This window comes from Festucalex cinctus, chromosome 17 (genome assembly GCF_051991245.1).
Source record: "Festucalex cinctus isolate MCC-2025b chromosome 17, RoL_Fcin_1.0, whole genome shotgun sequence".
In the NCBI taxonomy this organism is placed as follows: domain Eukaryota; kingdom Metazoa; phylum Chordata; class Actinopteri; order Syngnathiformes; family Syngnathidae; genus Festucalex; species Festucalex cinctus.
Window position 1 is genome coordinate 8,785,020 of NC_135427.1, and position 12,704 is coordinate 8,797,723.

The following is a 12,704-nucleotide window of genomic DNA, read 5'->3' on the forward strand; positions in this document are numbered from 1 at the left end:
ATGTATAGTAAGGCTTTTTTTTCTGACAAAAAAACGACCATGTATAGTAAGGCTTTTTTTTTCGACAAAAAAACGACCATGTATAGTAAGGCTTTTTTTTCCGACAAAAAAAACGACCATGTATAGTAAGGCTTTTTTTTCTGACAAAAAAACGACCATGTATAGTAAGGCTTTTTTTTCCGACATAAAAACGACCATGTATAGTAAGGCTTTTTTTTCCGACAAAAAAATGACAATGTATAGTAAGGTTTTTTTTTCCCGACAAAAAAACGACCATGTATAGTAAGGCTTTTTTTTCCGACAAAAAAACGACCATGTATAGTAAGGCTTTTTATCTAACAAAAAAACGACCATGTTTAGTAAGGCTTTTTTTTCTGACAAAAAAACGACCATGTATAGTAAGGTTTTTTTTTTCGAACAAAAAAACGACCATGTATAGTAAGGCTTTTTTTCTAACAAAAAAACGACCATGTATATAGTAAGGCTTTTTTTTTTTCTAACAAAAAAACGACCATGTATAGTAAGGCTTTTTTTTCGGACAAAAAAACGACCATGTATAGTAAGGCTTTTTTTTCTAACAAAAAAACGACCATGTATAGTAAGGCTTTTTTTTTCGAACAAAAAAACGACCATGTATAGTCAGGCTTTTTTTTCTAACAAAAAAACGACCATGTATGGTAAGGCTTTTTTTTCTCACAAAAAAAACGACCATCTATAGTAAGGCTTTTTTTTCTAACAAAAAGATGACCATGTATAGTAAGGCTTTTTTTTTTCTAACAGAAAAACAACCATGTATAGTAAGACTTTTTTTTTCTAACAAAAAATGACGATGTATAGTAAGGCTTTTTTTTCGAACAAAAAAACGACCATGTATAGTCAGGCTTTTTTTTCTAACAAAAAAACGACCATGTATGGTAAGGCTTTTTTTTCTCACAAAAAAAACGACCATCTATAGTAAGGCTTTTTTTTCTAACAAAAAGATGACCATGTATAGTAAGGCTTTTTTTTTTCTAACAGAAAAACAACCATGTATAGTAAGACTTTTTTTTCTAACAAAAAATGACGATGTATAGCAAGGCTTTTTTTTCTGACAAAAAAACGACCATGTATAGTAAGGCTTTTTTTTTCGACATAAAAACGACCATGTATAGTAAGGCTTTTTTTTTCGACATAAAAACGACCATGTATAGTAAGGCTTTTTTTTCCGACAAAAAAACGACCATGTATAGTAAGGCTTTTTTTTCCGACATAAAAACGACCATGTATAGTAAGGCTTTTTTTTCCGACAAAAAAACGACAATGTATAGTAAGGTTTTTTTTTCCCGACAAAAAAACGACCATGTATAGTAAGGCTTTTTTTTCCGACAAAAAAACGACCATGTATAGTAAGGCTTTTTATCTAACAAAAAAACGACCATGTTTAGTAAGGCTTTTTTTTCTGACAAAAAAACGACCATGTATAGTAAGGCTTTTTTTTTTCTAACAGAAAAACAACCATGTATAGTAAGACTTTTTTTTTCTAACAAAAAATGACGATGTATAGTAAGGCTTTTTTTTTCTAACAAAAAATGACCATGTATAATAAGGCTTTTTTTTCTCACAAAAAAAACGACCATCTATAGTAAGGCTTTTTTTTCTAAGAAAAAGATGACCATGTATAGTAAGGCTTTTTTTTTTCTAACAGAAAAACAACCATGTATAGTAAGACTTTTTTTTTCTAACAAAAAATGACGATGTATAGTAAGGCTTTTTTTTCTAACAAAAAATGACCATGTATAATAAGGCTTTTTTTTCCGACATAAAAACGACCATGTATAGTAAGGCTTTTTTTTCCCGACATAAAAACGACCATGTATAGTAAGGCTTTTTTTTCCGACATAAAAACGACCATGTATAGTCAGGCTTTTTTTTCCGACAAAAAAACGACCATGTATAGTAAGGCTTTTTTTTCCGACATAAAAACGACCATGTATAGTAAGGCTTTTTTTTCCGACAAAAAAACGACCATGTATAGTAAGGCTTTTTTTTCCGACAAAAAAACGACCATGTATAGTAAGGCTTTTTTTTTCGACATAAAAACGACCATGTATAGTAAGGTTTTTTTTTCCGACAAAAAAACGACCATGTATAGTAAGGCTTTTTTTTCTGACCAAAAAACGACCATGTATAGTAAGGCTTTTTTTTCCGACAAAAAAACGACCATGTATAGTAAGGCTTTTTTTTCCGACAAAAAAACGACCATGTATAGTAAGGCTTTTTTTTTCGACATAAAAACGACCATGTATAGTAAGGCTTTTTTTTCCGACATAAAAACGACCATGTATAGTAAGGCTTTTTTTTCCGACAAAAAAACGACAATGTATAGTAAGGTTTTTTTTTCCCGACAAAAAAAACGACCATGTATAGTAAGGCTTTTTTTTCCGACAAAAAAACGACCATTTATAGTAAGGCTTTTTTTTTCGACATAAAAATGACCATGTATAGTAAGGCTTTTTTTTCCGACAAAAAAACGACCATGTATAGTAAGGCTTTTTTTTCCGACAAAAAAAACGACCATGTATAGTAAGGCTTTTTTTTCTGACAAAAAAACGACCATGTATAGTGAGGCTTTTTTTTCCGACAAAAAAACGACCATGTATAGTAAGGCTTTTTTTTCTGACAAAAAAAACGACCATGTATAGTAAAGCTTTTTTTTCCGACAAAAAAACGACCATGTATAGTAAGGCTTTTTTTTTCGACAAAAAAACGACCATGTATAGTAAGGCTTTTTTTTCCGACGTAAAAACGACCATGTATAGTAAGGCTTTTTTTTCTGACAAAAAAAACGACCATGTATAGTAAGGCTTTTTTTTCCGACAAAAAAACGACCATGTATAGTAAGGCTTTTTTTTCCGACAAAAAAACGACCATGTATATAGTAAGGCTTTTTTTTCTGACAAAAAAACGACCATGTATAGTAAGGCTTTTTTTTTCGACAAAAAAACGACCATGTATAGTAAGGCTTTTTTTTCCGACAAAAAAAACGACCATGTATAGTAAGGCTTTTTTTTCCGACAAAAAAACGACCATGTATAGTAAGGCTTTTTTTTTCGACATAAAAACGACCATGTATAGTAAGGCTTTTTTTTCCGACAAAAAAACGACCATGTATAGTAAGGCTTCTTTTTCTGACAAAAAAACGACCATGTATAGTAAGGCTTTTTTTTTCTCGACATAAAAACGACCATGTATAGTAAGGCTTTTTTTTCGAACAAAAAAACGACCATGTATAGTCAGGCTTTTTTTTCTAACAAAAAAACGACCATGTATGGTAAGGCTTTTTTTTCTCACAAAAAAAACGACCATCTATAGTAAGGCTTTTTTTTCTAACAAAAAGATGACCATGTATAGTAAGGCTTTTTTTTTCTAACAGAAAAACAACCATGTATAGTAAGACTTTTTTTTTCTAACAAAAAATGACGATGTATAGTAAGGCTTTTTTTTCTGACAAAAAAACGACCATGTATAGTAAGGCTTTTTTTTTCGACATAAAAACGACCATGTATAGTAAGGCTTTTTTTTTCGACATAAAAACGACCATGTATAGTAAGGCTTTCTTTTCCGACAAAAAAACGACCATGTATAGTAAGGCTTTTTTTTCCGACATAAAAACGACCATGTATAGTAAGGCTTTTTTTTCCGACAAAAAAACGACAATGTATAGTAAGGTTTTTTTTTCCCGACAAAAAAACGACCATGTATAGTAAGGCTTTTTTTTCCGACAAAAAAACGACCATGTATAGTAAGGCTTTTTATCTAACAAAAAAACGACCATGTTTAGTAAGGCTTTTTTTTCTGACAAAAAAACGACCATGAATAGTAAGGTTTTTTTTTTCGAACAAAAAAACGACCATGTATAGTAAGGCTTTCTTTTCCGACAAAAAAACGACCATGTATAGTAAGGCTTTTTTTTCCGACATAAAAACGACCATGTATAGTAAGGCTTTTTTTTCCGACAAAAAAACGACAATGTATAGTAAGGTTTTTTTTTCCCGACAAAAAAACGACCATGTATAGTAAGGCTTTTTTTTCCGACAAAAAAACGACCATGTATATAGTAAGGCTTTTTTTTCTGACAAAAAAACGACCATGTATAGTAAGGCTTTTTTTTTCGACAAAAAAACGACCATGTATAGTAAGGCTTTTTTTTCCGACAAAAAAAACGACCATGTATAGTAAGGCTTTTTTTTCCGACAAAAAAACGACCATGTATAGTAAGGCTTTTTTTTTCGACATAAAAACGACCATGTATAGTAAGGCTTTTTTTTCCGACAAAAAAACGACCATGTATAGTAAGGCTTCTTTTTCTGACAAAAAAACGACCATGTATAGTAAGGCTTTTTTTTTCTCGACATAAAAACGACCATGTATAGTAAGGCTTTTTTTTCGAACAAAAAAACGACCATGTATAGTCAGGCTTTTTTTTCTAACAAAAAAACGACCATGTATGGTAAGGCTTTTTTTTCTCACAAAAAAAACGACCATCTATAGTAAGGCTTTTTTTTCTAACAAAAAGATGACCATGTATAGTAAGGCTTTTTTTTTTCTAACAGAAAAACAACCATGTATAGTAAGACTTTTTTTTTCTAACAAAAAATGACGATGTATAGTGAGGCTTTTTTTTCTGACAAAAAAACGACCATGTATAGTAAGGCTTTTTTTTTCGACATAAAAACGACCATGTATAGTAAGGCTTTTTTTTTCGACATAAAAACGACCATGTATAGTAAGGCTTTCTTTTCCGACAAAAAAACGACCATGTATAGTAAGGCTTTTTTTTCCGACATAAAAACGACCATGTATAGTAAGGCTTTTTTTTCCGACAAAAAAACGACAATGTATAGTAAGGTTTTTTTTTCCCGACAAAAAAACGACCATGTATAGTAAGGCTTTTTTTTCCGACAAAAAAACGACCATGTATATAGTAAGGCTTTTTTTTCTGACAAAAAAACGACCATGTATAGTAAGGCTTTTTTTTTCGACAAAAAAACGACCATGTATAGTAAGGCTTTTTTTTCCGACAAAAAAAACGACCATGTATAGTAAGGCTTTTTTTTCCGACAAAAAAACGACCATGTATAGAAAGGCTTTTTTTTTCGACATAAAAACGACCATGTATAGTAAGGCTTTTTTTTCCGACAAAAAAACGACCATGTATAGTAAGGCTTCTTTTTCTGACAAAAAAACGACCATGTATAGTAAGGCTTTTTTTTTCTCGACATAAAAACGACCATGTATAGTAAGGCTTTTTTTTCGAACAAAAAAACGACCATGTATAGTCAGGCTTTTTTTTCTAACAAAAAAACGACCATGTATGGTAAGGCTTTTTTTTCTCACAAAAAAAACTACCATCTATAGTAAGGCTTTTTTTTCTAACAAAAAGATGACCATGTATAGTAAGGCTTTTTTTTTTCTAACAGAAAAACAACCATGTATAGTAAGACTTTTTTTTTCTAACAAAAAATGACGATGTATAGTAAGGCTTTTTTTTCTGACAAAAAAACGACCATGTATAGTAAGGCTTTTTTTTTCGACATAAAAACGACCATGTATAGTAAGGCTTTTTTTTTCGACATAAAAACGACCATGTATAGTAAGGCTTTTTTTTCCGACAAAAAAACGACCATGTATAGTAAGGCTTTTTTTTCCGACATAAAAACGACCATGTATAGTAAGGCTTTTTTTTCCGACAAAAAAACGACAATGTATAGTAAGGTTTTTTTTTCCCGACAAAAAAACGACCATGTATAGTAAGGCTTTTTTTTCCGACAAAAAAACGACCATGTATAGTAAGGCTTTTTATCTAACAAAAAAACGACCATGTTTAGTAAGGCTTTTTTTTCTGACAAAAAAACGACCATGTATAGTAAGGCTTTTTTTTTCTAACAAAAAATGACGATGTATAGTAAGGCTTTTTTTTTCTAACAAAAAATGACGATGTATAGTAAGGCTTTTTTTTTCTAACAAAAAATGACCATGTATAATAAGGCTTTTTTTTCTCACAAAAAAACGACCATCTATAGTAAGGCTTTTTTTTCTAACAAAAAGATGACCATGTATAGTAAGGCTTTTTTTTTTCTAACAGAAAAACAACCATGTATAGTAAGACTTTTTTTTTCTAACAAAAAATGACGATGTATAGTAAGGCTTTTTTTTCTAACAAAAAATGACCATGTATAATAAGGCTTTTTTTTCCGACATAAAAACGACCATGTATAGTAAGGCTTTTTTTTCCCGACATAAAAACGACCATGTATAGTAAGGCTTTTTTTTCCGACATAAAAACGACCATGTATAGTCAGGCTTTTTTTTCCGACCAAAAAACGACCATGTATAGTAAGGCTTTTTTTTCCGACATAAAAACGACCATGTATAGTAAGGCTTTTTTTTCCGACAAAAAAACGACCATGTATAGTAAGGCTTTTTTTTCCGACAAAAAAACGACCATGTATAGTAAGGCTTTTTTTTTCGACATAAAAACGACCATGTATAGTAAGGTTTTTTTTTCCGACAAAAAAACGACCATGTATAGTAAGGCTTTTTTTTCTGACCAAAAAACGACCATGTATAGTAAGGCTTTTTTTTCCGACAAAAAAACGACCATGTATAGTAAGGCTTTTTTTTCCGACAAAAAAACGACCATGTATAGTAAGGCTTTTTTTTTCGACATAAAAACGACCATGTATAGTAAGGCTTTTTTTTCCGACATAAAAACGACCATGTATAGTAAGGCTTTTTTTTCCGACAAAAAAACGACAATGTATAGTAAGGTTTTTTTTTCCCGACAAAAAAAACGACCATGTATAGTAAGGCTTTTTTTTCCGACAAAAAAACGACCATTTATAGTAAGGCTTTTTTTTCGACATAAAAATGACCATGTATAGTAAGGCTTTTTTTTCCGACAAAAAAACGACCATGTATAGTAAGGCTTTTTTTTCCGACAAAAAAAACGACCATGTATAGTAAGGCTTTTTTTTCTGACAAAAAAACGACCATGTATAGTAAGGCTTTTTTTTCCGACAAAAAAACGACCATGTATAGTAAGGCTTTTTTTTCTGACAAAAAAAACGACCATGTATAGTAAAGCTTTTTTTTCCGACAAAAAAACGACCATGTATAGTAAGGCTTTTTTTTTCGACAAAAAAACGACCATGTATAGTAAGGCTTTTTTTTCCGACGTAAAAACGACCATGTATAGTAAGGCTTTTTTTTCTGACAAAAAAAACGACCATGTATAGTAAGGCTTTTTTTTCCGACAAAAAAAACGACCATGTATAGTAAGGCTTTTTTTTCTGACAAAAAAACGACCATGTATAGTAAGGCTTTTTTTTTCGACAAAAAAATGACCATGTATAGTAAGGCTTTTTTTTCCGACAAAAAAAACGACCATGTATAGTAAGGCTTTTTTTTCTGACAAAAAAACGACCATGTATAGTAAGGCTTTTTTTTCCGACATAAAAACGACCATGTATAGTAAGGCTTTTTTTTCCGACAAAAAAATGACAATGTATAGTAAGGTTTTTTTTTCCCGACAAAAAAACGACCATGTATAGTAAGGCTTTTTTTTCCGACAAAAAAACGACCATGTATAGTAAGGCTTTTTATCTAACAAAAAAACGACCATGTTTAGTAAGGCTTTTTTTTCTGACAAAAAAACGACCATGTATAGTAAGGTTTTTTTTTTCGAACAAAAAAACGACCATGTATAGTAAGGCTTTTTTTCTAACAAAAAAACGACCATGTATATAGTAAGGCTTTTTTTTTTTCTAACAAAAAAACGACCATGTATAGTAAGGCTTTTTTTTCGGACAAAAAAACGACCATGTATAGTAAGGCTTTTTTTTCTAACAAAAAAACGACCATGTATAGTAAGGCTTTTTTTTTCGAACAAAAAAACGACCATGTATAGTCAGGCTTTTTTTTCTAACAAAAAAACGACCATGTATGGTAAGGCTTTTTTTTCTCACAAAAAAAACGACCATCTATAGTAAGGCTTTTTTTTCTAACAAAAAGATGACCATGTATAGTAAGGCTTTTTTTTTTCTAACAGAAAAACAACCATGTATAGTAAGACTTTTTTTTTCTAACAAAAAATGACGATGTATAGTAAGGCTTTTTTTTCGAACAAAAAAACGACCATGTATAGTCAGGCTTTTTTTTCTAACAAAAAAACGACCATGTATGGTAAGGCTTTTTTTTCTCACAAAAAAAACGACCATCTATAGTAAGGCTTTTTTTTCTAACAAAAAGATGACCATGTATACTAAGGCTTTTTTTTTTCTAACAGAAAAACAACCATGTATAGTAAGACTTTTTTTTTCTAACAAAAAATGACGATGTATAGTAAGGCTTTTTTTTCTGACAAAAAAACGACCATGTATAGTAAGGCTTTTTTTTTCGACATAAAAACGACCATGTATAGTAAGGCTTTTTTTTTCGACATAAAAACGACCATGTATAGTAAGGCTTTTTTTTCCGACAAAAAAACGACCATGTATAGTAAGGCTTTTTTTTCCGACATAAAAACGACCATGTATAGTAAGGCTTTTTTTTCCGACAAAAAAACGACAATGTATAGTAAGGTTTTTTTTTCCCGACAAAAAAACGACCATGTATAGTAAGGCTTTTTTTTCCGACAAAAAAACGACCATGTATAGTAAGGCTTTTTATCTAACAAAAAAACGACCATGTTTAGTAAGGCTTTTTTTTCTGACAAAAAAACGACCATGTATAGTAAGGCTTTTTTTTTTCTAACAGAAAAACAACCATGTATAGTAAGACTTTTTTTTTCTAACAAAAAATGACGATGTATAGTAAGGCTTTTTTTTTCTAACAAAAAATGACCATGTATAATAAGGCTTTTTTTTCTCACAAAAAAAACGACCATCTATAGTAAGGCTTTTTTTTCTAACAAAAAGATGACCATGTATAGTAAGGCTTTTTTTTTTCTAACAGAAAAACAACCATGTATAGTAAGACTTTTTTTTTCTAACAAAAAATGACGATGTATAGTAAGGCTTTTTTTTCTAACAAAAAATGACCATGTATAATAAGGCTTTTTTTTCCGACATAAAAACGACCATGTATAGTAAGGCTTTTTTTTCCCGACATAAAAACGACCATGTATAGTAAGGCTTTTTTTTCCGACATAAAAACGACCATGTATAGTCAGGCTTTTTTTTCCGACAAAAAAACGACCATGTATAGTAAGGCTTTTTTTTCCGACATAAAAACGACCATGTATAGTAAGGCTTTTTTTTCCGACAAAAAAACGACCATGTATAGTAAGGCTTTTTTTTCCGACAAAAAAACGACCATGTATAGTAAGGCTTTTTTTTTCGACATAAAAACGACCATGTATAGTAAGGTTTTTTTTTCCGACAAAAAAACGACCATGTATAGTAAGGCTTTTTTTTCTGACCAAAAAACGACCATGTATAGTAAGGCTTTTTTTTCCGACAAAAAAACGACCATGTATAGTAAGGCTTTTTTTTCCGACAAAAAAACGACCATGTATAGTAAGGCTTTTTTTTTCGACATAAAAACGACCATGTATAGTAAGGCTTTTTTTTCCGACATAAAAACGACCATGTATAGTAAGGCTTTTTTTTCCGACAAAAAAACGACAATGTATAGTAAGGTTTTTTTTTCCCGACAAAAAAAACGACCATGTATAGTAAGGCTTTTTTTTCCGACAAAAAAACGACCATTTATAGTAAGGCTTTTTTTTTCGACATAAAAATGACCATGTATAGTAAGGCTTTTTTTTCCGACAAAAAAACGACCATGTATAGTAAGGCTTTTTTTTCCGACAAAAAAAACGACCATGTATAGTAAGGCTTTTTTTTCTGACAAAAAAACGACCATGTATAGTAAGGCTTTTTTTTCCGACAAAAAAACGACCATGTATAGTAAGGCTTTTTTTTCTGACAAAAAAAATGACCATGTATAGTAAAGCTTTTTTTTCCGACAAAAAAACGACCATGTATAGTAAGGCTTTTTTTTTCGACAAAAAAACGACCATGTATAGTAAGGCTTTTTTTTCCGACGTAAAAACGACCATGTATAGTAAGGCTTTTTTTTCTGACAAAAAAAACGACCATGTATAGTAAGGCTTTTTTTTCCGACAAAAAAAACGACCATGTATAGTAAGGCTTTTTTTTCTGACAAAAAAACGACCATGTATAGTAAGGCTTTTTTTTTCGACAAAAAAACGACCATGTATAGTAAGGCTTTTTTTTCCGACAAAAAAAACGACCATGTATAGTAAGGCTTTTTTTTCTGACAAAAAAACGACCATGTATAGTAAGGCTTTTTTTTCAGACAAAAAAACGACCATGTATAGTAAGGCTTTTTTTTCCGACAAAAAAACGACCATGTATAGTAAGGCTTTTTTTTCCGACAAAAAAACGACCATGTATAGTAAGGCTTTTTTTTTCGACAAAAAAACGACCATGTATAGTAAGGCTTTTTTTTCCGACATAAAAACGACCATGTATAGTAAGGCTTTTTTTTCCGACAAAAAAACGACCATGTATAGTAAGGCTTTTTTTTCCGACAAAAAAACGACCATGTATATAGTAAGGCTTTTTTTTCTGACAAAAAAACGACCATGTATAGTAAGGCTTTTTTTTTCGACAAAAAAACGACCATGTATAGTAAGGCTTTTTTTTCCGACAAAAAAAACGACCATGTATAGTAAGGCTTTTTTTTCCGACAAAAAAACGACCATGTATAGTAAGGCTTTTTTTTTCGACATAAAAACGACCATGTATAGTAAGGCTTTTTTTTCCGACAAAAAAACGACCATGTATAGTAAGGCTTCTTTTTCTGACAAAAAAACGACCATGTATAGTAAGGCTTTTTTTTTCGACATAAAAACGACCATGTATAGTAAGGCTTTTTTTTTTCGACATAAAAACGACCATGTATAGTAAGGCTTTTTTTTCCGACAAAAAAAACGACCATGTATAGTAAGGCTTTTTTTTCTGACAAAAAAACGACCATGTATAGTAAGGCTTTTTTTTTCGACAAAAAAACGACCATGTATAGTAAGGCTTTTTTTTCCGACAAAAAAAACGACCATGTATAGTAAGGCGTTTTTTTTCTGACAAAAAAACGACCATGTATAGTAAGGCTTTTTTTTCCGACAAAAAAACGACCATGTATAGTAAGGCTTCTTTTTCCGACAAAAAAACGACCATGTATAGTAAGGCTTTTTTTTTTCGACATAAAAACGACCATGTATAGTAAGGTTTTTTTTTCCGACAAAAAAACGACCATGTATAGTAAGGCCTTTTTTTCTTACAAAAAAACGACCATGTATAGTAAGGCTTTTTTTTCCGACAAAAAAACGACCATGTATAGTAAGGCTTTTTTTTCCGACAAAAAAACGACCATGTATAGTAAGGCTTTTTTTTCCGACAAAAAAACGACAATGTATAGTAAGGTTTTTTTTTCCCGACAAAAAAACGACCATGTATAGTAAGGCTTTTTTTCCGACAAAAAAACGACCATGTATAGTAAGGCTTTTTTTTCCGACAAAAAAACGACCATGTATAGTAAGGCTTTTTTTTCCGACAAAAAAACGACCATGTATAGTAAGGCTTTTTTTTTCGACATAAAAACGACCATGTATAGTAAGGTTTTTTTTTCCGACAAAAAAACGACCATGTATAGTAAGGCTTTTTTTTCTGACAAAAAAACGACCATGTATAGTAAGGCTTTTTTTTCCGACAAAAAAACGACCATGTATAGTAAGGCTTTTTTTTTTCGACAAAAAAACGACCATGTATAGTAAGGCTTTTTTTTTTCGACATAAAAACGACCATGTATAGTAAGGCTTTTTTTTCCGACAAAAAAAACGACCATGTATAGTAAGGCTTTTTTTTCTGACAAAAAAACGACCATGTATAGTAAGGCTTTTTTTTTCGACATAAAAACGACCATCTATAGTAAGGCTATTTTTTCCGACAAAAAAACGACCATGTATAGTAAGGCTTTTTTTTTCGACATAAAAACGACCATGTATAGTAAGGCTTTTTTTTCCGACAAAAAAACGACCATGTATAGTAAGGCTTTTTTTTTCGACAAAAAAACGACCATGTATAGTAAGGCTTTTTTTTCCGACAAAAAAAACGACCATGTATAGTAAGGCTTTTTTTTTTCGACATAAAAACGACCATGTATAGTAAGGCTTTTTTTTCCGACAAAAAAAACGACCATGTATAGTAAGGCTTTTTTTTCTGACAAAAAAACGACCATGTATAGTAAGGCTTTTTTTTTCGACATAAAAACGACCATCTATAGTAAGGCTATTTTTTCCGACAAAAAAACGACCATGTATAGTAAGGCTTTTTTTTTCGACATAAAAACGACCATGTATAGTAAGGCTTTTTTTTCCGACAAAAAAACGACCATGTATAGTAAGGCTTTTTTTTTCGACAAAAAAACGACCATGTATAGTAAGGCTTTTTTTTCCGACAAAAAAAACGACCATGTATAGTAAGGCTTTTTTTTCTGACAAAAAAACGACCATGTATAGTAAGGCTTTTTTTTCCGACAAAAAAAACGACCATGTATAGTAAGGCTTTTTTTTCTGACAAAAAAACGACCATGTATAGTAAGGCTTTTTTTTCCGACAAAAAAACGACCATGTATAGTAA